Genomic DNA, 26,794 nt, shown 5'->3' with positions numbered 1-26,794 from the left:
GGGCAGTAATGTTTTAGGCTGCCACAGCTGAACCTGATGGAGGATGTTTATCCTTCAGAGCCCTGGCTCTGCAGAAGGCTCTGTACAGGGTTAGGTGTAACTGATCTTCTGCCGGTGCTCAAGCTCCCTTTTGATAAATAAACAGAAAATTTTACAGAGTCATGAGGTCACAGGTACTTTCTTTCTCTTCATTCTTGCCTATTTGCTCCTCACCTTACAGAGGGAAGCTCAGAACTGAAGGATTTGATTGCAAAAGTGCTTTGTTGCTGCAGAAGTCTTGAAAAGGGAGAGACTGTCTGTCATTGGTCCATCTAGGTCAGCAGTCTGGCTTACAATGGATGTCTTACAAAAGGATTTGCAGTCAACACAATGACTTGTATTTCCTCCGTCATATCCTCCTAATTTCCATTTCATTAATAATTCCAGTTCCTCTCTTTTCAGTCTACTTATACCACCTTTAACAGCCACGACAAGAAGCTTCACACTTCAGGCATGCATTATGGGGGTGTGGGGAAATGATTCTGATTTTTTGTTGTATACTCTTTATAATTTATTGACATTCTTCTAGTTTTTCCTGCTATGACTGAAGATTTATTTTTCTCAGTCAGTCATTTCCAATTATCATTAGGGAAGCATTTAGTTTTTAGGGTCTCTAAGAGACAATGGCCACAGTAGGTGGATGGTGGTAGGAAGTAATTTCCTGAAGCTGTTATATTCTCTCTGATTCCATAAAACATTGAGGGAGGTTTATAATGAAATCGGTTTTACCATCTAAGGAGTAAGTTAATTTGTGATTAAAAACATATTATCAAGCTTTTTCCCTGAGTGCCATTCCTTTATCAACATTGGGATATTATAATATGCAAGATGGTCTTTACAGAATGGACTGAGCTGTGGTTCAAGGAAATAATCAGAAGATTCAAAGATACTGATATTTTCTCTGGTGAGGAAGAAAACTGGCAAGAAAATGGTTTCAGTAATTTTAATAAATTATTTTTAAAAAAGGAGCAGGGGGGAGAGAAGAGACAAAAAACCGGATGAAGTGTTCCCCTTGTGAGATGATGCTGAAGGCAGAGTTGAATGTATCCACTTCTGAGTCTTGTGCGTCCTAAATGTTGGAGCACTGAGAATATTTTCAAAGCTGTGCTATCAAAGTAGCTAATGGAAACATGGGTTTGAAAGTTATCATATTGAATTCAATGCAAGGCACTATGAGAGAAACTGCTTAAGTGTTCAAGTGTGTGCATATGCATTTATATTTAATTGACTTTTTTTAATGGAAAAATATGTCTGTATTTAAATGTGACTCTTTTACCCTCAGTGTATTGCCTAAATCTGTTTGTTCAGTCATAGAAGACATCAGAAAGCAGTTTGATACAATTTGAAGGTATTTATATATATATTTCTTTTTAAGTGAGGAAGATGAGGATCTTAAATGGAAAGAGCTTCTCTCTCTTTAGGGCTCAAGTACCTTTTATGCAGGCACCGGTACAAAACCAGTGTCAGATCAAAACTTGTTCTTTTGCATAACACTGCTGTGCTTTAGTATTGAACCAGAATTTCTTCTACCAGTTGTAGTCTTTCTGGAAACTTTGGCCTCACTTTTATCAGTTTTAGTAAAATGTTACAGGCAGTGAAAAGGCAGACATCCCTTTAACAGGCCATAAAGGCTGTATTTCAGAATCCCTTCAAGATCAGTGAATGCAGCTCGGTTTGAGTGATACAGTTTGTTGAATGGTGGCATGCTCTGTTGCGTCGGTTCTACAGACCTCTTTCTTGTGGGAAGTGGGATGAGATACTGTTTTCATGGCTTGCTGATCTTTTTTAATGGATGAGTTTTGTTGCCATAGTTGCATGTGAGAATTTTAATGTAAACAAAATGGCTAACATTATTATTTTAAATTAGGAGATACATACTTGCCTTTTAGGTATGCGGAATGTTATGGTAACTGTTTACACTTTCCTCTATAACTTACCTTCCATCCCTTTCCCTTTAACTCACAAACCAGCACTGAGAACTGAAACAGCTGCTTTTGGTGATAGTTCAACAGACCCTTCAATGAATGTTTAGATGGGACAGTTACAAAAATGGTGGGAGCTATAGGAAATGGGTAATGTGTCATAATGTCCTTCTCATAACAAGGGCCTCCTTAAGCATGTAGGTTTATTGTTACCAAAAGCCTATCCCAGAGCCTTGTTGTTCTGATAGTCTCCAGCCTAAACTTACTTCTGGCCAGTTTATACCTGTTTGTTGTGGTATCAGCAACCTTTTTTTGGCTTAAATGGTTTATTTCCCTTCCTAGCAGTTAACTTTGCTGTCTTACAGTGAGCATTTACTTCCCCTGTAAATCCCCTTGCATCCCTCTGCTGAGTGTGCCCATCACCATGCATGCTGTCAGCACTGAAAATTCTCCTTCAGCCTCCTGTGTTTCTAATACCTCATTTTTAAACATGGTCAGCCTCTCTTGCACGGTATTCCAGATGGGATTTTAGGAGTGCTTCCTGTGTACTTCCCTGTACTTCCTGTCTCCATTGGAAAGGTTTCTGTGGATTGCATGTGTACTTTTCGCGGCTGCATCTCAGCAGTGACACACAGCCACTTTGTGCTAGGATGGGCTAGTGAATCTAGGCCCTTCTGCTCCAGGCACTGGTCAGCCTCCCTCTACCTGGGGCTTGTTTATTTTATATATGTGATTGTGCATTGTATGTTAGTGACCTTCATCCCACTCTTACAGCTCCCGTCTTGAAGGCTGTGGTGCCTGTTGTATAATGACTCAATACACCCTTATGTTCAAATTGCTTCCCAGCTTTGCCATCAGCTGCCATAATTACTTTTTTCTATGCAAGCCGTTAAGCAGTGGAAAATAAAGCAGAAGGCAGATCAGTTGGTTTTGTTTAGAGTTTTCATTAGGGATGTCCAGGATGTCTGCAGTTTTTCCTTCCTGGGTTGTCTGCCATGGTTTCTTTTAGGCAGGATCTTTGCTGCTATGAGTTCCTCTACTAGTTTCCAGCTTCACATTTTCAGTGTGATACTACATGGAAAAGTATTAAATAATGTTTGTTGAAAACCCAGATAACCGAGACTTATTTATATTTATTTTGAGTAAACTCCCTGAAGCGAACGTGTTGAGTCCTGATCTTTTTGTAGCTTCATGTTCTTATTTTGCTTTGTCAGTCTTTGGTGAAATTTTATGTACTTCGGGTGAGTTCTGTAGCCTTTCTTCTATGCTAAATCAAACTGGCTCATAAAAATACTGGCACTAAGTTCTTGAAATGAATCTACATCTTCCACATTGATAAAGGTAGTTCTGTATTTGTTTTAATGCAGTTGACTTTTAATTGAATGTTGAGCAGTTGCATGTGTTTGGTTTTGTTGGACAATTTTGAAGACAAAGAGTAGCAAAAAGTGGTGTGGTTTTGAAATGCTTCCCGGTCATCTGTTTTCCTTCTCTCTAATGGCAGCAGTGGAAGATGATACCCTTTGTTCCAAAAACCAGCAGATGTGTTTGAACATAAAACTGGCCTTGGGCAGCGTGCCATCCCAGATGGACTGGCTGCCAGTGTTGCCATTAACTGTATACAGACCTAAGGCTGAGCTAGATGGGTAGCTAGCTGAATAACTAACTAGCATTTCCTAGCACAGTTTGGTTTCAACAACATGTTTACACAAATTTGTCTGAAGTAAATTGTAATTGAGCAGTTTTGGAATGGTATGATAATCAGGGTAAAATATGTACAGTATAAACATACCTAGTCTTTTTTTCTGTTCCTCTGATAGCACTGTCACAGATGTGTTTAAGTGAATGATTCAGTGCTGGTTACATCCCATGGCAGACACCTGCTGGGCATCCTAATAGACACGTACATTTTCCTGTAGGCCTGCTTGGCATCCTAATAGGCATGTATATTTTCCTGTAGACCTTACATCCTGGTTAAAATAAGTTGTAAATGAAGTGATTTGTGTGAGGAAAGCTTTTTTTGTTGTTGTTGTTGTTCTTACGGCTTTAAACTTTACTAAAGGTAGTGGTGGGTTAAAAAAATGCTTTATATTAGCTTTTGACTTGTAGAGCAGATGTTTAAAGACTGTTTTTCTTCAGGTTTTTTATTTTTATGGAAAAACAGGTTTGCAGTCTGGTAAATTTGAGTTTCTTTGGGGGTTTTCTCTTTTTGAAGTTTGGTTTGTAGATTTCGTGGCATAAGGCTTCTGAAATTAGATAACATGCTTTAAACAAGCCACCTCTGGGTAAAGTACATCTCTAATTACTGACACTAAATTATGCGGAGATAGAGCTTGTGTCTGAAGTAAATCTCCAGTTTAACAATCTAAAATTAAGTAATGATTAACTTAATTGCTTCAGGATCATTAAAAAATGCTCTTAATATAAGGATTAATTGTGTGTGTTGAGAATGAATAATTGCTTCTGCTTCATTTTCAATAACTTATATTGAGGCAAGGTTTGTAGGTAAAAGAAATACCTTTTGTTATGCTGATTAGTAAAGCTAGGAAAAGTAGGCTAGTTCTTGAGTATGCAAGCTCTTTCTCTGTTCTGAATAGAAGCTGCCATTTTACTGCTAAATATAAGTTGAGAACACTTGCTTTTAATTTCATAGGTATGTGCCAGTTAGACCTTCTAAAAGCAATAGTGGTTGATACCTGTGGAGCAGAGTGTAGTATTAGTACATGGGAAGGGTGATTAAACAGGGTTTTTTTTTCCCCAAGGAAAAGCAAGAAATGGGTAATTTTAATAAGAATTTCAGTTAATGATTTTTGACCTGGGTTAGCAGCTGCATGTTGTTTGCATTGTGTTTTGCTTCTAAACAAAATACTTTTACCTTCATTCATTCAAGAATTTCTTCTTTGCTTATAGGCAAATGAGAAAGCAAATCGCTTGAAACATAAACAGCGATACTTCCCTGGAGGGAGGAGATGGGGATTCTCCTGTTGCTCTGAGTGTTGCCAGGTGCCAGAAGTGGTCCCCAGTGGTGGTGGTAAGAAAGAAATCTTCCCCCACGTTTCTGTATTTGCGTTTTGTCTGTAGCAATAAGCTGCTTTTAGAAGAAAAATGGGGGTGCAAATCCTGTTCTTTTCATAGAACTTACGAGTTGCTGGGGGAGGCGTCAAAAGTCTCCCACTCTGAGAATTTTAATCTGGGGACAAAATCAGTGCTTTAGCTTGTTGCTTCCTCTAGTGTTTGCTCCTGCTCTCTCATGTATGCTTTATCTGTTGGTAATCAGTGCAGCAAAGATTTAACCACAAAACCCCTTCCGGACGACTCTAGAAATACTTAACTATCGTCTCCCGCCTTAAATGTAGAAGGAGAACTGTGGCCTTGCAGTACTTTGAGGATATCCTTTAAAGAATTCTTAGAAATCTCTTGACTGCTGACTCTGGGATCATCTTATGCTGTCTGTAGCCCAAACACCCTTTAATTTTGTCCAGCAGCCAGGCATGGAAATGTTAAGCTACAGGAGCAAAGTTCCTTTCTTTCTTTCTTTTTTTTTCTTTTTTTTTAACTTTTTTTGTAGTCTGGTCTGCAGTGACAGCAAAAGTGAAAGCTGATGAGACCCCATCTACACAGCATTAGGACAAGGTTTTTCCAGGGCAGGATCTTAAAACCCCAGAGTGGTTAGTGTCAGATATTTTGTAGATGTAGATATTTTAATGATCTCTGATACTCTGCCCCTTCTTGGGCTGTTAGTAGCTTTTTCTAATAGGAAAGTCATCTGATCTTGATGATTTTGAAAAGATCCAGAGTTTTGATTTAGTATTCAATAGCATTTCAAGGTCTATTATAGGGCAAGTAGACTCCCAAGAAACTTTCATTTCTGTGAAATGTTTCTCAAAGCTCTGATTCACAGGGTAGTACAGCCACCATCTGTGATCAGGGCACATATTCTGACCTCATGCAAAGTTACATCCCTTTTGAAGTTGTACATTTTCCTGCTACAGGGGAAGTTAAAGCATTTATCCCAGATTGCTTTAGGTGGGCAAATAAGCACCCTGTGAGCCCCATATATTCTTGGATCAAAGAGGGGTCTCCTTCTGGGTGTCCCTCAATCCTGAAAATTAGTTATTGCAGCAGAATCTGGTTAATGCTGACCAACTGCAGCTTTAGTGGGTAGAGGGAGACCCAGTAGGCTGATCAATGAATGTAGCCTTGTTACAGTGTCATGGTGATCAGCCACTTTCAAAACCAGTTCTGCAAAATGCTTGTGCCTGGGCTCATTGCCATTGGTGTGAGAGCAATGCCCCAGAAATACACAAAAGCCTGTTTTTATGCATTTGCTGGTTTGTGGCATATTTTGCAGTTTATATGACTGCAATTTTTTGCCTGTTTTTGCATGTGAGGCCTGAAAAGGCCATCAGTGTAAGTGTTACTGAGAAGCTAAGATATGCTTGGGGGGCAGGTTTTTATGTACAGTTCTTGAATTTTTAAGCTCTGCTTCTGTTTGGAGAAGAGAGAACTTGGGCTTCTCAGATTCAGCCCTGCAGGCTGCCAAGACTGGTGCCTGTGCTCCTTTTGTAGTGGGTGCCTGTGTGTCTTATCTCAGATTGCTATAACCTGCAAAGGAATAATCTGGATATTAAATATTCTGAATGTGAAGTGAATGACCATGCTGGAAGCTGCATGGGTTGAATAATCCCATGACTAATTCTTTCAGCCTTTACCTTCTTGATTGCTCAGATAAATCCTGAGATAGGTATTAATATGGATTAACAGAAATTGCATAAAGAGAGAGCTTTTCAGTGTCCCAGTGCATGCTTCTTTTTGTGGAACAAATCCCCACTTGATGAACCAAAGCACAGCTGGTACCAACAGTCACACAGGGGAAGGAGGTGAGGTACTTAATTACAGGAAGGCCAAATTATAACATTTGCCATAGTAGCCGTCCGCTCCTGCGGGGGTTTACACATAGGCAGAGGACCTATGGGTATCATCTGCTGCTCCTGTCCTCATTGTGTGTCTTTGTGAGAGGATTTCTCTTACTCAGACTTGGATGAAGATTTGGTTTTCATATAAACTTGATTGGGGGCCACAGGGAGATTAAAAAAAAAAAAACACCCAACCAAACCCCAGAAAAACAAACCAAACTACAAAAAAAACCCCCAACCCAACAAAAAACCACTGATCTTTGCAGAGCATCTGTGAACGTAAAGGTGCAGCAGGCAGAACCACAAAGCAGTCACAGCAGCCACAATTTCAAGAGTTTTTCATAGTTCAAGCAAGGAGAAATGTGAAGTATATTGGAAGAAGAATTACATTCTGCTTTCATAGTCGATTTACCAATGTGGAGTCTATGGTAACAGGCTGTTTCAAAGCCTGTAAAACAGAGATCTTTTCTCTGGCAGACAGGTGTTCTGAAAAGCTGCTACCAGAGATACAATCCCTGCTGTTAGTCTGGTGTGGTACAGTCTTTAAATTGAGTCCATTTTGCACAACATGCAAAGGTAATGTTCTCTCCTATTTTGTTTTGTTTGTTTTTTCTATAGATAACATGCTGAGTTGAGACTATGAAAATCAGAAAGGAGTAGTTTTCCATGGTAGTCTAGGAGCACTCAAGAAGGTCTGGGTGTGTTAAGTGCATCATAGAACGGAACACTCTTGCAGAGCAGAAAACATTGCTCTAAACTCTTTCAGGACAGGGCAAATACTGTGTGCATGTCCTTCACTTGAGTATGTCTCCTCTAACTACTGTGTGTAAGGGGCAGGCACCAAAAGACCATCTCCTTGTAGCATTTATTTGGAAGAACCAAGCATGCCATCTGTGTTTTGTGAAGCACTCTGTTCTCTGAATCTCTGAAAGCACTCAGACTGCTTCACACTAAGCTTTACTCCCCAGAAAACTTAGGGGAAGAGCAGCCTTGTTGGACAGCACTGGCTGTGCTTCTGTCCAGGACCCAGTGCTGTTCAGCCCTGCAAGGGTGGTCTGTGCTCTGGGCCAGCAAAGGGACCACTTCTAACTTGGGGAACCAGCTGGTGAAAATCAGAGACCAAGAACCTATATGCTGGATATTCTAGTGATGCTTATTTTGAGAAGAAAAAATAAAACTAAAAGCTTCTTTATAAGAAGCTGTAATCATGGAATCATAGGATGGGCTAGGTTGGGATGGACCTTAAAGATCATCTAGTTCCAACCCCCCTGCCATGGACAGGACACCTTCCACTAGACCAGGTTGCTCAAAGCCTCATGAAGCCTGAGACACCCACTTTTCTGAGCAACCTGTTCCAGTGTCTCACCACCCTCATAGTGAAGAATTTCTTCCTCATATCTAATCTAAATCTCCCCTCTTCCAATTTAAAATCATTCCCCTCTTGTCTCATTACTACATGGAAGTCCCCCTCCAGCTTGCCTGTAGGCCCCCTTTAGGTACTGAAGGCTGCTCTAAGGTCTCCCCTGAACCTTCTCTTCTCCAGCTGAACAGCCCCAGCCCTCTCAGCTCTTACTCTTTTCTAATTGTTTTGAAACTGTCACTGGTGCTGTGGAGCAGTTGTTTTTGCGTTATTTTTTTAAGTTGTGAAGGCCATGAGTAGATGCTCTTTGTACTGGCTTTGTGAGCTTTATCCTTGTTCAGTAAGAAATCGTGTGGGTACTTGGGGTCTCTATTGCAAGATGGGAGCAAAAGATCTAAGCATCTCCTTGTGTGGTGCTTTTTCCTTTTCTGAAGGTATATCAATGCCACTTGTTATTGTCATGTGTATGCCAGAAGGAAAACATCTTAATTGTTTATGACTGTGGGCCAGTGTGTTGTCCCAGTGCTGGGACATTTGGTAACATAAATTTATAACCTGGTTGTGGGTGCTGCTCTGTTAAGGCTGATCATCCCTTTGTGTTTACCACTAATTTCTCAGCTTTACTAGGTTAACTTCACTGATGTCTGGCAGAATTATCTATTTGCTGAAAATTGTAAACAAATATTAAAAAAACCCAACCAATCATAAATCCCCAAACAACCCCAAAAACCACTGCCAACCCCTCCAAAAGAAAAATTTCACTTAAGATGTATCTTGTTACCACAGACCTGGGATGAGTAATAACTATAAAAGCAGTTATACAGTCAAACCCCAGGGTAACACTGACCTTAGGCCTAAGTTAAGACTGAGCCCATAGCAGTGACTTGGGAGCAGTCAGTCAAACCAGGCATAGGATAAGCTCCCAGTTGCCTGAAAGTAATGAACTTAGAGAAAAAGACTTATTATTAATGGAGTGACGTTTCAATTATTACAGGTGTTTACAAAATCTGGTTTATTATAGTAAAGTTACAAGGAATTTAAATAGAATTAATCAGATTAAGTAATTCATGTTAATGGGCTTGAAAGTGAACACTTCAAAGCACAGACAGCAGACTGAAGAAGCAATTATACATTGCTGACTAAATAGCACAAAGGTTCTTGTTATGTGTCTTGACTGGAGAAATATTGATTCTTCTAGATTAGTTCTGGCAATTAGACCAGTGTCCTTGTTTGTTTATTTTAAATGAAGGTAGCCTGGTTTGCTAGACTCATTGTCTAGAAGTGTGTCCTGTATTAACATATCATGTGGAACTGCAGGCACTTTTTAATATCCTTGAATATCTGATTTTTTTGGCATACAGTTGCAGACGAACTAAGGGTAATTGTGTCAGATAAGAATGAATCATAACAGCATAAATGCTGCTTCTCAAACCAGTACTCTGCCTGGCTGAGGAGCTTGTGAAGAGCAGTGCCAAGCTAGAAGCGGTGACATCCAGAATTGGAGTATGGCACACAGGCTCTATTCAATATGAGGCTTTGGTACAATAAACACCTCTGTTTACTAATTCTTATTTTTCAGATGATGGGGAGCAGTTTTTGACTTGGCAGTCAAACTGTTCTGAAATGCTGCAAGCTCCAAGAAAAATGGGTGCTCACTTTTATACTAGTAAATTCACATTTCACATCTCTTTCAGTGCTTTATAACTGTGCCAGGTAGCAGAAAACATCTTTCCTGTGATGTTGTACATATTTGACAGAAGTGGGAATGATATAGTGGCATGTACAGAGATGTAGAAGTTTCCATGCAGGCAGCTGGGAAATGTCCTCTGGTCAGATTAGTATCAGTACTGTGGCACTTGTAGGACTGAAAAGTACTCGAAACATCAAAACTTTTTAATGTCCTATTTTCTAGTTCAGTCATAGCTAGCTTACATGAGACGATGATAAAAAGAGCAGAGAGCATCTGTGAAAACTCCTGTGCCTTTGCTGTTGGTTGTGGAGCAGCCCTCATGCAAAGTAGGTGTCTGAATTGTGCTGGTGCAGGGCAGGCACAACTTTCCAGTGGGGTAGTCATTTGAAGGATCCCTGCAGCCTTCAGTAAAAGGATATGTAGGTCACCTCCCTCTCAAACACTGTGTTAAAAGGCTAGTGTCCAGAAGAAGCTGAACAAGTGAAACTGAATCGTGACAATACTGCTCTGTGCTGGTTTTCTAATCTTTGCTGGCGGCATCTTTCAGAGACCAAAGACTATGTGTTAACCGTAGAAGGGTCCCTTGCTCTGCAAAATTCATAATGGTTTGAATTAACTGTATGTGCTACAAGAGGCCTGTTCAGCAGTAAGATGCCAAACTACCAGGAGGTGGAAGATCTTAATGAACAGGGAAAGCTGTAGATGTTTCTATTCATGTTTTCCTCTTACATGGATTTTAAGATAGGTGGGCTGTTTGCAGAGGGGCTGCAGCTCAGTTTCCCAGCTGAATGGCCAACGACAGCCTGAATTTTAACCAAGTACAGACTTCCCACTTCTACATTAATGTTCTTGGATGAAAAAGTGTTCTGGTTGTAATTGATAAAGATTTCACCATATCTGTACGTGCACATTCCTGTGCAGGCAGTTCAGCTTTATGTTCAAAGTGTGGTCTTCAGATTTGAGGTAGGGAGAACTTTTTTTTTCTTTTTTTTTTGTCATGCTGTTTGGTTTTTTTGTGGGTTTTTTTGTGTGTGGGTTTTTTTTGTTGGTTGGTTTGTTGGGGAGAGTGTGTGTGTTAATGTGCCATTTACACTGAAAAGATTGTGTGGCATATGGCTGCTGCCAGTACTGGTATTCAGGCCAGAAAGGGCTGGTGGTGTGATCTTGTCTGATAAAGAAGAGCAAAAAACTTTGTCCAGCATTTATTTGTTTTGCTGTCAGTCTGCGTGATAGTCTGCTCTTATCTTTTTAGAAAGATACCTGCTTTTGTGTACATGCAGAAAAAGATCTGACCACAAGGATAATTATGAATCTAGACCATAACAGCCTCATAAGGTATTTGTCAGTGAAATAATCTGAAAGAAGTGTAGCCGTTGTGTTCAGGTAGAAACGTGCTACTGATGGCAGCAGAGGTGAAGGAGAAGAGAATACAAGTTGGATCCCATACAAGGAAAAAGGGGGATGATGTGGGGACCTGCCCAGGTACAGATCTAGCTTTCTTGCTTTCTTCCCCTTTGGGTTGTGAATAGCAGGCTGCACACAGCACTGTATGAAGCAGTATTGCACCAAACATCCTCCTCTTCCTCTGCAGGATCAAGCTCCCTGGTGCAGTTCAGGCTGCCAGTTCAGCTTACGTGACCCGACTGAGGAACCGTTTGGGTTGTGTACCTGTTGGTTTTCCAAACCACATTTTTCACCTATTAGGCCTTCCTGATTGCAAAACAATAGGGTTCTGTTATAAGCTATTGTAAATTCAGTAACAGTTCGTCACCTAGGAGAACACTTATTGCTTCCGGTTTTAGTATTTTTACATCTCTTCCTGTCTGCCTCGTACTGGAAATCTTCCACATCCAGATACTTCAGAACAGTGGCTTCCACCTTCCTTCCCTTTTCATGTGGCCCCCACCTCCATCCTCTGTTGAACTACAGAAAATTTGATGGTGGAAGCATAGACTTCCTATAAAGAAATGTCTAGAGGAGGCATCCTTGTCCATGTGACAAATGTCAGTCTGGTGACAGAAGGCTAGTTGGTCTTTCTCACTTGTCACAGATCTGTCAAGAAATATGGGGACCATAAATTTACAATTGTGTGACATATATTCTTCTTCTCAGCTATCTTCTAGAGCATCCATTCTCCTTGCTGATAAGCTGTGAGGAGTTAACAGCTTGGAGGTACATTGGTGGGGTGAAATAATGCAAATGCTCTTCTGGGAAATTTGTGGATTTAGTATAGCACAGGGGAAAACATTCCTGCTGTCTCTCAGTTTTGCAGCTGTGATTCTTACAGCGTATGGATAGCTCTAATGTCATCTGGGCACTTTGCTTTACTGGGTTATTCATTTATTTAATAATCATGATAATAAATAATTGGATTTCTTTAAGCTTTTCCATCCTTGCAGTTAGAGATTGTGGTAGCAAATACTGGAGCAGAAGCATGAGGCATAAGTGAACAAAGCAGGCATGCTGATTCTTGTGTCTGTCTCCTAGCCCTGCTCCCGGGAGAGGGTAGGTAATGGGAGGTGATGGATTTGCTGCTGGCCAGCCCCTGCCTGCTCCTGATGGTTCACTTGCACCAGTGATCATGTATTATTGTGGATGCAATCACAGGATAAATCATATTGCTCCTCTAGTATTTTATACCTAAAATTTAAAGCAGTTCAGCACATCTTGAAAGACGCACTTCCAGTTTCTTCCCAATTAGTATGCAGTAATTAAAAGAAAAGCTTTGAACTTGGGTAGGGGCTTGTAGGCCCACACACAGTGTTTGCTGAAACTTCATTTAGCAGCAGTCAGAAGCTTCTTCTTGTTCAGCCACAGCACATTTGCATGTTGACGGATATCTCGTGGTTGGCTCTCTGTTTCTTATGGTTGAAGGTTGATTTTTTTTTTTTTTTTGCATAATTTTCCATGCAGAAAGCAAAGTGTATCATTCATCTTATAACACTTATCTCAGATGATTCCAGATGAGATGGCTTTTGTTTATCCTTTGTTTGGCATCTCTGTTTTAACAAGTAAGGAAACTGTCACAAAACAATTCTCAGGTTGACACAATCTCTCTAGAAGTAAATGGGTCCCTAGGTTTCACAGCTTGGTGTGCAGATGCACTTACAGTGCTGAAAGTTCTCTTGTAATTTATTTTTGTCTGAATACAAAGGATGAATTCCCACTTGCCTCAAAAATTCAACCACTTGGAGTGAAGAGGAGCATTTTGCATAGTCGTAGGGATGAGTAGACACTACTGAGGTTTTTGTTAATCATCAGAGACTAAGATTGGCAACATTATATAATTACATAACATTGATCTATTTTATACAATACAAGAGGCCTATTACTCAAATCGTTTTGCACTAATAAGACTTCTGTTAGATAACTTCTTTTCTGTTTGTTATATAAGGGCTGTATTACAGAGTCACCGTTTGAATGCCAGCACTATAATTTTAGAATTGCTTTTATAATAGAAATACCAAGTAAGCCTTGCTCCCAAATGTAGGCAATTATTGCACTATCCTAATTATTTTTTTTCTTTTTTCCTTTCTTTTCCCAAATGAGGCCTCGTGATAACTGCTGCTTTGGGTTTGTTTCTTATTTATAAAATTCTAAGGCTGTCCTTTGCCCAGTCGTATTCCATTATATGCATTTTCTGTAATGAAAAAGTATTGATCAGTGATCTTAGAAACTGGTGATTGAGCTTCACCTACAAAAACATTGCAAGTGCTACTTTACAGACTCTGCATGCCTGGAACCCTCCTGTCACTTTGAGCTATGTGTGTGTTTCTCTTGTGGTTTTGGCATTGCTTTTAATGTAATTTTATTTCTGTGATTAAGAAAGAAAACAGTGTGAGCAGTCTCAAAGGGAGATTGGGGAACACAGTCAGTAAAAACTCATTTGGAGCCCACGGGAACTGAATACTCCTAAGCAAGGAGTTTAGTTGCAAGCTATCTCCTTCACTCGCTAATATGTAGATGGTACTAAGACTTTTATCTATGCAGTCACTTGAGAAGTGTGGTTGAGCTATATGTGAGTTTGAAAAAGATTTTACAATAGGCCTGGACTTTGCACAGGATTTAAGAGGGCAGGAGGACCTATAGACAGTGCATAGAGACCACCCAAAACTTTTCATGAATGCTGTGATGCTTCTGTCCTGATTGAGAAGTTGGTTTTCACTGGACCCTATTCACCATATTTTCTGGAGTATGTCATATTTATTTGGTGTGTACTTTTAAACTCAGAGGTGGCAGCTTGTATTCTTTTTTGGTTTTGACCAAATAATTTCAGATATTGTATGTTTCTCGTATTGTAAAAACTTTCATTTGCTGTATATTAAGTGGTTTTGTACTCTTTTCTCTTTATTGAAACCTCACAAAAATCTTTCTGACTCCACTTAACAAGGCAGCCAAGCATTTAAGAGGAGCTAACAGCATGTTGTAGCTTTCTTTAGTGCTGCTGCTAGTTTGGTTAGAAATGGGAGCATCAGGGTGCTGCAATTACCACTTTAACCTTTCTTTAGCACTTAAGGTATATTTTGTTTGGATTTTGTTTCTTGCAGAGGCTTAACTCCTCAGGTGAGGATTGGTTACACCAATGAAAACTGTATCTGCACCAAGGACTGTGTTGGTGCAGTGTTAGGTGAATAGGAATCACACTCTTGTGTCCAACTGTTGATATCCCTGTGTGGACATTGCATCAAGTCTCTTTATCGGGACTGTGTCTGCTGCGGCTCAGGTCTCCCAAAAGCCCTGAATTTGGAGGAGGGAGAAGAAAAATACTGATATTTAGCTGGGTAGAGGTCTCCTCGGAGACCTGCAGAGAAAGGCAAAGGAAAGGGCAGTGGTGTCCCAGGTCCCCCTTCAAAGAAAGCACCCATGAACCTACTCCCCTGCTGGCTGCAGGGTCCCTTTAGTCTGTGTAGTTCAAAGATGTCCCTTCATCATGCCACAAAGGCGAGTGGTCCTGCCCTGCAAGGACTGTACTGTGGATGCAGACCAAATTCGTTCTTTGCCAGGGTGTTCTCTCAAGCTCAGTGTTAGCTCTTCATGGAGGAAAGACAGGCTTTGGGGGGGGGGGGGGGGAAGGAGGTTTCTTTGTGTTAAAATCTAGATTTTGTTAAAATCATTTTGTCATCTGTTAATAAGTGTCAAGTAGCAGTGCTGAGAATATATACCTCACCACATGAGCGAATCCAGTTGATTGTAGTCTGGTAATTTGCTGTAAGAAGATTATTGGATTACAGCAAAAGCTTGGTTTGTCAGCAACACCACCTGACAGTAATATTTATTGAGGAGTATTACCTATTCTAATTATTAGTCCACTTATGCCTCAGTCATACCTTCGTTCTTGAGGTAAGAGGGGCTTTTTTAGTAGGTTGTTCTCTGAAGCCATGTAATGAAGAGGACACCAAGCTTTTTTTGTGTGCTGCTGAGCGGGCTGTTTTAGTAGCTGCAGCGCTTCCAGATTTACCTCAATGTGCCTTTGTCATCATAATCCCTCCTACATGTCAAGACTGATTTGCGTTCCTAGGCAAGATTCACATCGTCCATTTTTGCCGTTCCATTTCTTCTCTTCCTTTTTTTTTTGTTTTGTTTGTTTTATTAAGCAATAACAAATTGGGAAGATGTTGGTAAGCCAGTCAGGTATATGCTTGCTAGCTGGAATCTGTGCTACGCTCATCGCCCTGGCTTTAGCCTATTACTTGTATTGGTAAGTTGGGCTTTTGTGTTGCAACTGCAATGGTGGGTTGTTCTTTAAAATGCTTGGAGTAGGCTTAGAGAGTGGTGGTCCTTTTGAAGTGCTCTAGAAGGCTGATGTAATGTGGGATACCTTCCCTGATTTGTGCTGGTACCCTCTTGTTTTGTCATGGTACTTGGTTTTGCTATTGTTTGAGGGTTTTATGTTTTTATTGAGCTGAGAGCATAGTAGCTAAGGACACAATGGCACACATTGGGTAAGATGGCAATTTTGTCTTCCCAGTTTGTTGTGAGAGCCTTTTTAAACTTCTTTTGCACTTACATTGTGTTTGTGCTTTGCGTTCACGTGGCTGTTTCTCTGAGCATGCAGCTTGGGAATTAGGCTGCAACAGGCTCACAGTGCATTAGGGTGTTTGTGGGGCAACCTGTGTCCTTAGTACTTTAGAACAAATGTTTCAGGCAGGTGCAAATTAAGGACTGCCATAGCTTTTCCCACCACCAGGAGCTCAGCAGATTGCTTCCCCTTGAGGATGAGCTGGGGCCCAGAAAAGTGGTGGTATGGAGTGGTGGGAGTATTCACCATGCTTGAGGAGCATGTGGTGATGTGCCTTTGTGGGTTTGGGGAAGTTAAGAGCAGTGCAGGGCTGCCCTAGATTTCTGAGCTGGGTCTGTTTCTATGCGCCTCTACGTATGTCCAAGACTTTGAACCAAAAGAAGCCTCAGAACTTCTTAGAGCTGCATCTGGAGCAAATAGCAACTTACAGAAGAAATCTGAGTGCAATCTGTGTACTAGTTTTAATGAAAGAATTTCATGTCACTTCAATTGTAAAAAGAAAGCCTGCTGGAGTTGTAATTAGTATGCTTACAACTGGAAACCTTTCCATGGCATGTGATGTTGCTAAGAACAAGTCTCCAGCATAACATGTGGGTTCTTTTACTTGTTTTGTAAGTCAATGAAGAGGCAAATAAATTAAATTGGTGGGGTGATCTAGGCTTTGTTTTTGCCAGGCAGTTATGCCTATGCTATTTACAAGCCTACAATCCTCTGCGTGTGTATGCACACACTTCTAATATTAATCAGTTTATTTCCATTTAAGCTTTACAGTGAATCTCTGCAGATATGTAGGCTTTCAGCTATATAGTGTAGCAGCTCAAATTAAAATGTGTGTGATTACTGGCCTCTACTCCTCAAAATGTCCAAGAAAACAGGGTGTATATAAGTGACTTAGTAGCTTTAATGTCAGAAATCAGGAAGAGCAGAGATTAAGGATTGTCCTGTTAAATGTTTGTTAGGATTTTTTGTTTTTTGTTTTTTACTGAAGAAAGTGCATATGGTAGGTGTGTGTATATGTATATGTAAACACTGTAGTTTTTAATTAATTCTGCATGTCTTGAATCAATACTGGCATGTAGTATATGTATCTTATACCTGATATATTATGCTTTTGTATTGACACAAATGGAAATTTGAGTGCATGTTACACATAGGCATAGTGTGTACATTTCTTGGAATTTTTTTTCTTTTTGTCTTTTTCCCTATTTTGCTCACTCTTCAAATTCTTGACTTGAATCCAGGTCAGATCTGGTTTGTAGGAGAGATTGCAACTCTGCACACAGCAGGAATTAACCGCTATTAGGTCAGATCCTCTTCTTCAACAGCCTCAAGGTTCAGGGGGATAATTAATGACATCATCTATTTGTCTGTGAACAGAAAGCTCATTCAAACCTCTCTGATTACATATGGATGAGGCCTAAGGGGAGTACCTTAGAATGCTTTTTTTGGCTATGTTGGTTTGGATATTTTTAACTCTCTAATAGGATGCTTGAAGAAAGCTAGTTTTGGTAAGTATTTTAGTTTATTAATATTTTACCATAAGACTGCTCTGTAGGAAGTAACTAGAAAGAGTATTTTTTTTGCTTTGTCTTAAATGTGTTAGTTTGGCTGTTGCAATTTTCTTAGAATATTGTCAGACAGAGCTAGGGTTTTGAGATCAGAGATTGCCAGATCAGCAGGGAATCAGTTTTGCATATTGAGAGATTAACCCATTTTTTCTGTAATTCCATCTGTGATCTTTGGCTTCTCCTGGATTGGATCACCCTGATTAGCTTGCTGGACAGGATGTATTTTGGTCACCTTCTGGGGTAGATTTAGTTTGTACCTTCTGAGGAACTTGGCTTTGTTTTTCTGGAATTTATGTGGCACCCATATGCAGGCCTGGGGCTGGCTCCCGTGCTGTGTGTCTGATGTAAGAACACCAACAACCTCAGAAACAACCTAGGAAATCCAGCATAACATCTTTCCACCCCCCCACCCCCCACCCCCCCCCCCCAAAAAAAAAAAGAAAAAAAAGGAAATTAAAAAATGCATTGCTTAGATCCGTGAAGGCTGCTGCTCAGGCAGCAATGAAAGATGTGCAAGGGACCACCACAGTAATGCTGTCCTGAAGTTACAGGAAATAGTGCAGAGGGCTCACATTTGTATACCCTTATGTGTCTCTTCACGTAGACTTGTTCTGATATCGGGCATGAATGTTTCACAAGATACACTGCAGCCAACCCAGTGTGTAATCCACAGTGCAAACTAAAGTCCACAGATATTACAAGAGTATGAGACATCACATTTTCTTTGGTCAGTCATCACTTCCTCAGGAGTTTGTTTGGTTAAAGTGTCTCCACAGCATGAGACCCTAAAAGAATTGTCCTTTTTCACCAATCAACAAATTGCTTAGTGCACAAATAATGGGTTTATCATTCTGTGTGTGCTTGTCATCACTTAATAAATAGGGTAAGCTGATAAGAATCTGCTCTTTTTTTGTGGCTTTTAATTATCCCATTTGAAGGTACAAAATGTTTGGAACAAATGCCTTTTTCCTCTGTTGCAAAATCTGCCCTCAAAGTTTCATCTTCAAAGCCACCACAGAAGCCCCAAACACCAATGTTTAATTTGATTAATTGGCGTACTTTCCATTAGAACTTAAGGCAATTTAACTCCATCTCACCATGTTCCGAGACCTGCCTTGTAGCTTGAGTGATTTGTTCAAACACCTGAACTTGCCATAAATTATTTGATTTCATTTTTTAATGCACTTTGAGTTAAGAGCAAATTAATTCAGATCACACTTTTGGTTACTGTTGTATTTTGTACTGCAGTAGTTTATCATTTTTTGAGACAGATTGAGAGAGGGGAGGCCTGTGCTAGGCTTTCACTTATATTCAAGCAGTTTTAATAAGCCGTTTAATTTCACTGCCATTTATTTTATTTGCTTATTAACTGTAATTGTGCTTTGTTATCTTGATTTCAAGTGTTTGAAGCAATAGTTTAGCACATGATCTCCATCTTCGCTTGGATGTTATTAATATTCCCTATCATTGTATTTTTGGAGTGAATGTGTTGTCTGTTACTTTAGGCAGAATAACCTGGTGGTTCCGCATTTGTATGTGCTGGTGGGGATGACTTGCGTGCACGGGGGACAGGTCATTTTCACATTGATGAGGAGCCCAGTGCTGCTGGCCCTGGGGATGGTTAAGCACTGTGGGAAGTGTTGCTGTGTAAATGGTGAACTGATGAAACGTGAGCTTTGAGCCCTGCTCCTGTTAATTTTGGTGCTTTGTTTGTGTTTTAATCCAGAGTAGTGCAGCAGAAGACTGCACAGTGACTGCCTGTTAAAATTCTATGTTAAAGGAAGATAGACTTCTGGAGGAGATAAATAGGCGAAAACTTGTAGCCGGGTCATTTGTTAGTGTGGCTGCACCAGTTCCCCAGCCTTGAGGGGAGGACCAGAGCAATGAAGAACACTGATCTGCTGTGGGTCCTGCCATCCACATTGGCTGAAGGGAGGGCACTCACATGGATGGGGAGCTCTTGGGACAGAGATTTAAAAGATATGTCTCATCTATCCTTATTTTATTATTCCCGTATCTAAATGCTAGTCTACTTCACTGATGGTTTCTCCTAATGGTGAGGCAGACGATCATTATGCATTGGCTAGCACACGCTTTATCAAGCCTGTCTGCACCACCATTAAGGGAGACTGAGGAAGAACGAGCCAAGCCTGGTAGAGGAGCAGTTCGTTTTTTCTGGGTGCACCTGTACTGATTATCACTTGATACACAAAATGCATCATGATCTGTTTCTATATAATGTCTGTTAGCTGTGGGCAATGTGCCCATAATGTATGGGCTGCTGTGCTTGAAATGCCACCATGTTAGTGTAAAAGTCACTGTATACTCTGATGCTTTATTTAGCAGCTTAAACAGAAGCACTGAGAAGATAGGTGTCCTACATTGACTTGGTAGTTGTCTATGAGATAAGTGGCTAGAGATTAAAGCAGCCAGTATCTTTCTAATACACATAGCACCAAACCATGGAATTTTAAGAACTTAGATTATTCAAATAAATCAGGAGTTTGCAGAGAAGTTGAAGCTTTAAGCACTGTTATCAATGTGGATTCTGGGGGGTTGTTTCTGTGCTGTGGCTGCTGCTCGTGGATCTGCAAACCAATAAAGGTTAACAGCCTATAGAGATTCAGCTTGACAGATTTTCAGCCTGCTTCAACTGTAGAAATCAAACTTCGTATTGCGCTCTTGAAATACATTTATCTGTGTCCCTCTCCTTGGCAATATGTTTTGAAACCACTGAGGGGTTTCCAGCCATGGTTGGCTGGCAGGTGACAGCGAGTGTACCCAGAAATAACTGGAATACTGCAAGTTTCATGGAAGTAGCTAGGGAGAGGAGAAAGGGGCTGCTAAGAGCCTTACCTTAGGGAAATGTCATGACATAGAGTTGGGTGTTCTTTGATACCCAGGTCTCCACATGGCTATGAGCTTGTAAAAGTGTCAGTCAACATTAAAATACAATTTTGTACGGAATCAGGCTCCTGGAACTACTTGTTAAATTCCCTTCATCAGCAGGCTACTGTCTCATGATGTGTGGCTGGCTACTCAAGCTCTTTTCTGCAAACAGAGCAATTGTTACACATGAACAAAACAGACACTCCTATATATTGGTCAGAGTTGGAGCATAAGAGGAAGGTGAGATAGTAAAGACTGGGGGAACAGCTGTCAACACTGCATATACTGTTTTACTCTTGAACACAAACCAAGTTGACCTTGGGGACTTTGATCATACCCCTTACAGTTGCTCTGCTACAGACTGTAGTCTGGAGAGGCAGGCACTGTTCCCATTTCACTGGGGATGTGCAACAGTGCAGTTCCCCACGCACTTTATCCCCAGTGGGCAATTTGGATGCCCTTTGCAAACATATTATGTCAGACTGTGGGGTGAACGTGATGTGACTTAACACACTGAAATTTGGAAGGTAGTGAGAGAGACCCATCATTTTAGTGCTAGCAAAGGGATTAAGAGTAGCAAAACAAATGCTTTAAGTAATACTTAAACTTGCATCTGCCTTAAGAAGGATGAACTTGCTTTAAATCCAATCTTAGATTTGCAGAACTGGTACAGGGAAAAAAAATGAATCTGCAGCTGAGTTACCTGATAGGGCATGTCTATACTGCAGCTGTGATGTGATTAGTTTTAAAGGAGAGGTAAAATGCTTGTAAGAGTAGCCATGGTAACATAAAGCTCACTGCAGGCTACAAAAACCACCTGGGAAGTGGAGTGAAAACTCAGGCAGTTTGGACTAATTATTGTTGCTCAAAGTGCATTGCTTGCCTTCCTGTAGAGCTCACTTGGTGATGTTTCATGGAGGAAAGAGGTCTCAGAATGGTTTCCCATGGTCAAATATGAGGTCTCTGCATCCTTTCTTTCTATGGAGATTGCAATTGCAGGCTTGTACTTTTAAAAGCATTCATTATGCTGTTGGAACAAGTCCAGAGGAGGGCCACGAGGATGATCAGGGGACTGGAGCACCTCTCGTATGAAGACAGGCTGAGAAAGTTGGGGCTGTTCAGCCTGGAGAAGAGAAGGCTGTGTGGAGACCTCATAGCAGCCTTCCAGTATCTGAAGGGGGCCTACAGGGATGCTGGGGAGGGACTATTCATTAGGGACTGTAGTGACAGGACAAGGGGTAATGGGTTGAAACTTAAACAGGGGAAGTTGAGATTGGATACAAGGAAGAAATTCTTTACTGTAAGGATGGTGAGGCACTAGAATGGATTGCCCAAAGAAGTTGTGAATGCTCCATCTGTGGTGGTGTTCAAGGCCAGGTTGGATGAAGCCTTGGGTGACATGGTTTAGTGTGAAGTGTCCCTGCCCATGGCAGGGGGGTTGGGACTAGATGATCTTAACGTCCTTTCCAACCCTAACTATTCTATGATTCTATGATTATAAAATAATAAAAATATAGAAGAATATAGTTAGGTGGGAACTCTGGAGTGTGCCATTTGAAGTTGATGTGGCTTTCAGCAGGGCTTATTTGACAAATAGGTTGGGGTTGCTCAGGGCTTTGTCCTGTTCAGTTTTGAAAATGTCCAAGGATGGAGTTTCCTCAGCCTCTCTGGACAACTTGTTCCAGCACTGAACCATTGTTTGTATGTTGCTAATACACCTAGCAGTAGCACAGATCGCTGTCATCTTTTAATGGCTGCAAAGAGAGAAAGGAAGCCTTGGTGAGGACTCGACTTTGATGTTAATTCCTTTTGGAAGAAGTTCTGGGAATGTGAAGGCCTCTTGTAAGTAAGAAGTTTCTGATGTTCCCAATGTTTGTGTTTGGGCTTTTTGAGTTAGACACTTGTGAGCTGTCACAGGGGGAGTGTCAGGGCTTGGGCCCCTAACACAGGGAGTGGTGGCTGTCACCCCAACATGATGACCAGTAACCAGTAACGAGTGGTGTCCCTCAGGGATCGGTGTTGGAACCGGTCTTGTTTAATGTCTTTGCCAGTGACATGGACAGTGGGATTGAGTGTGCCCTCAGCAAGTTTGCTGATGACACCAAGCTGTGTGGTTCAGTTCATACTCTGGAGGGAAGGAATGCCAACCAGAGGGACCTTGACACGCTTGTGAGGTGGGCTGATGACAGCCTCATGAAGTTTAACCATGCCAAGTGCAAGGTCCTACACCTGGGTCAGAGCAATCCCAGGCACAGCTACAGGTTGGGCAAAAAGGAAATTCACGGTAGTCCTGCGGAGAAGGACTTGGGGGTGTCAGTCAATGAGAAAATGAACATGAGCTGGCTTCAGTGTGCACTCACAGCCCAGAAAGCCAACCATATCCTGGGCTGCATCAAAAGGAGCGTGACCAGCAGGTCGAAGGAGGTGATCCTGCCCCTCTACTCTGCTCTTGTGAGACCTCACTTGCAGTGTTGTGTGCAGTTCTGGTGTCCTCAACATAGAAAGGACATGGAACTGTTGGAACAAGTCCAGAGGAGGGCCATGAGGATGATCAGGGGACTGGAGCACCTCCCGTATGAAGACAGGCTGAGAAAGTTGGGGCTGTTCAGCCCTGAGAAGAGAAGGCTGCATGGAGACCTCTTATCAGCCTTCCAGTATCTGAAGGGGGCCTATAGGGATGCTGAGGAGGGACTATTCATTAGGGACTGTAGTGATAGGACAAGGGTAATGGGTTGAAACTTAAACAGCAGAGGTTTAGACTGGATGTAAGGAGGAAATTCTTTGCTGTTAGGGTGGTGAGGTACTGGAATGGATTGCCAAGAGAGGTAGTGAATGCTCCATCCCTGGCAGTGTTCAAGACCAGGTTGGACGAAGCCTTGGGTGATACGGTTTAGTGTGAAGTGTCCCTGCCCATGGCAGGGGGTTGGAACTAGATGATCTTAAGGTCCTTTTCAACCGTAACTATTCTATGATGCTATGATTCTATGACTGTGGGGTGGATCCAGTACTGTCTGTCTTTGCACTGGCCGTGTTTGTTTAGTGCAGACAGACAGATGGTAAATGGGAAAGCATTGTTAGCTTGGGAATGGGAACCAGTCAGTGGTTGGGCTTTGTGACTTGGTGTCCCAAGACAACTTCATACGTATCCAGAATTTTGGCAACTGAGATGCCTTCTTGTTAGTCTATGTCCAAAAGTAAATGATAGTTCAGATTTTCTGGAGGCTGCTTCTGGAGAGATGCCTGCTCCCAAGACAGAGCAAACATCTGAAGTTTGGTGGCCTTGAAACCAAAGTAGACCTGGAAGCACGCTGTGGGTTTTTTTTTTACTGGCAGCTTTTGTGCCTGGAAGGAATGGGTCAAACCCTATGCAGGTGTCCACAGTTTCCTTGTCTGTGTGTACAGCTGATCTGTCATCCTGCATTAGGAGTCTGTGAGGGAAATGGATACTGTCAGCAGTTGGGGTTGTTCTCTTTCTCCCACTTCTCCTATAGTCTGAAATACATGTCCATTGGTCATTGTTCAAAGGTGATTTCCCCCGCATCACTGTCATGCATGTATCCTGTATGCTTTCACATGATCCAATTTATTTATAAAGCTAGAAGCTGAAAGCAAAATTTTGAGATGTGCAGCAAAGATCATAAAGTGCTCATAGGAACTGTCATCCAGGGCAAGATAGAGGGGACTAATTGACTGTGGGTAAGATAACTATGAGAGTAGGTAAGATAACAAAAAAGTGTGGATGTCAAGAATTCATTAACACAGAGGATTAAGCTTTGCAAAGAAAATTAGCTAGAAATTATAGTACGAACCAAAATGTCAGAAAAAAAATGTTGCTCTTGAAATACAGTAGCCCTTGTTCAAAAATTTTTTGGCAGAAAACACAACCAAGGAAGTGGCTTGTTATGATAGAAAATTGGTGGGGACTTGAGTTCTTGGGAAATTACTGTACAAATAAAACTTGCAAACCATTAGGATATTGTTTTGTATCTTGTATACAGAAATAGCATCAAATGCACTGTACTAAATAGACAGTCTTGCTACTTGGTACATGTATTGCCATGGCAAGGGGAGAATTAGAAAAACTTTAATGTTCTCAAGAGATCAGTAATAGAAGCTACACTTCTGAAAATAGATGTTTACATGGAGAAGGAGAGAAGATAAGTAAGGAATATTTTAGGTGTACTGTCCTTTTGACACTTCTGAGAACTTTTTTGATTGACCAGCGATTGCTTTGCTGATGCATGGGGCAGAGCTGAAGAGAGCTGCACCGGTGTGATGTGTGAGCATGTGGATGCAGCTTCCTTCTCGTGTCCAGTGAGTCAGGAAAAAAACAGCCTAGTCTATAGTATTTTCTGGCAACTGGTAAGCTCTTCCTGCCTGACTAAATCAAAGTGTCATAGTGGTGACATTAACTATGTCTCTGTGCCATGGTAGTAGCTAGCTATGAAATTGATGTCAGAATACCAGATTGTTATTTACTCTGGATTCAGCGAGTAGGGGGAAAAGTGAAAGTAATGAGTATTTCTTCTGACATATAAATAACTCCTGTAGTTGCATGTAGTGAGAGGAGGGAAATAACATGCTAAATATACTGGTATGGAGGTGGAGAGTGATGGATGGAAGACTTGATCACATTCTGAATTCAGACATACAAGTTGCAGGGGAGAGCATGGTCTGGTAGCGATGTTTGCTACGCTGTTCTGCTTTCTTCCTGTATTCCACCTTCGTCTCTCAGTTCTTCAGCTATTGGCATTTCAAGGCTGCTATCTTACCCTTCCTCTTAGCTGCCTGAGCACTTGCAGATCAGGTTTGGACATCCTCCCTGACTTCAGCTCCATCGGGATGTGGGAAAGATGCTGTTCAGAGGGAGGTGTGTGCTCTCCTTGTGCATTTTTTGACTGAACTTACCGTTGAACTCAGTAGTGTTGGTCCCATGTGTCAGGTGTTCTGTTTTGCAGTTCTGTGGCTCACTTTAGGAAATGTCCCTCCATCCAGGGGAGGATGGCTAACTACTTTGTTATTTGCCACTTCAGCTAGCCCCTAGCAGGCCAGGGCTCTGACCCCTAGCTGCTCTCTCTTCAGCAAGGGTGGGGGCACTCTGGATTTTTTAGCAACTTGGGAATTGCAATCATTAGAGCAGGTGATTAAGGAAAGGATGCTCCAGCAAGTCTTCTGTCAAACTGTAAATCCCTACATCGAAATACAGAAATACTAAAGTTTCTTATTCCAATAGTTGTATATTAACCTGCTTTTAAAAAACAAACAAAACACAAACTTTTTTAAAATTTATTAAACTTCAGAACTAAGGACCTAATTCTTCATCTTAATCTCAATCTTAATCTCAAATTAGAAGGTAGGAGACAAGGTGATGACAAGCTACCTAAGTCTTATTACTCTTTAAATACTTGTTAGTGTTTTCCCCATAGCATTTATATAATGCTTTAAAAGTGCTGCAGTCAGCATCTAGACATAAATCTGACCAAATCCTATTTTATGGTACCAGTTGTAATTGTAGTAGCTTCAGATTTTTTGTATTCACAAAATTGCATTTTCATCTGTGCAGGCAAACTGTTGGCTTAATAACTTCAGAAAGAATTAAGGGCTTTGGAGGGGTATTGAATTACTCTGAAAATCCATTCTGGACAGTATTCTTCTCACTAAAGAGAGAAGCCACAGCCAGAACATGTTCACTTTGAGAAGAACAGAAGCCTACTATGAGTGAAAAAAGCAAGGTATAAGTACTAAGGACAGTCTGGCCCCATTTAAAATAGAGACCTCATATTCTCCCACTTATTTCTTCTTCAGGGATTGCAAGAGGCTCTTTCCTTCTCCAGCTCCCCACTGGGTTTTCAACTTGGAATGAACTAGCTACAATGAAGAAAATAGTCTCACTACACCTTCTAGCTCTGTTGAAATCAGAAGTAATTAAGGCAAAAAGTCTTTCTTCACAGGAGAAATTGCAAGTTTTTACATTTGAGAGGAAAATGTCGGTATCAGCATTTGCCCCATAGGAAAGGCTGAAAATAAGAGCTGCTAGATGCAGAATATGATTTCCTGGTGGCTAAATCTTGACTTGACCTCCAGTCAGGTTGTTAGCATAAGAATGCACACATAACCACCGGAATGGTTATATGAGGTGCTTGATTGCAGCGCTGGGAAACCAGGGGCACTCGCCCAAATCTGGCTTCGACCTTGTCACATCGCGTTCGCAATTTATACATCAAAAGTTTTGCAATTAATGCATATTCAGCCTAAATTGCTACCTTAACTAGTACATATGCATCAGGGATTACCTCATCAGTCTATTACGACATCAGCCTCTTCTGCGCTTGCGCAGCCCCCCTCTGGTGGTCGTCCTGATGAAGTAAGGAGTCTTCCTCAGATGAAATAAGAA

General features: G+C 41.2%; 1 protein-coding gene across 2 annotated transcripts in view; it reads left to right on the top strand.

Annotated features, from left to right (window-relative positions):
- The window catches only part of AGPAT3 (1-acylglycerol-3-phosphate O-acyltransferase 3), a 96,947-nt gene that overhangs the window by 37,352 nt on the left and 32,801 nt on the right, over positions 1-26,794 (top strand). The window contains exon 2 of one of the 2 annotated variants that reach the window (XM_034073910.1): positions 4,869-4,989. The exons of the other annotated variant lie outside the window; for it this stretch is intronic. The gene's annotated coding sequence lies outside the window, so the exon portion shown is untranslated. The remainder of the gene's footprint in view (positions 1-4,868; positions 4,990-26,794) is intronic. 2 annotated transcript variants of the gene reach the window in all.

The sequence above is a fragment of the Melopsittacus undulatus genome, chromosome 2 (genome assembly GCF_012275295.1).
Source record: "Melopsittacus undulatus isolate bMelUnd1 chromosome 2, bMelUnd1.mat.Z, whole genome shotgun sequence".
Classification (NCBI taxonomy): Eukaryota; Metazoa; Chordata; class Aves; order Psittaciformes; family Psittaculidae; genus Melopsittacus; species Melopsittacus undulatus.
Note: the sequence above shows the minus strand (reverse complement) of the source record. Positions and strands in the feature narration are given on the sequence as shown.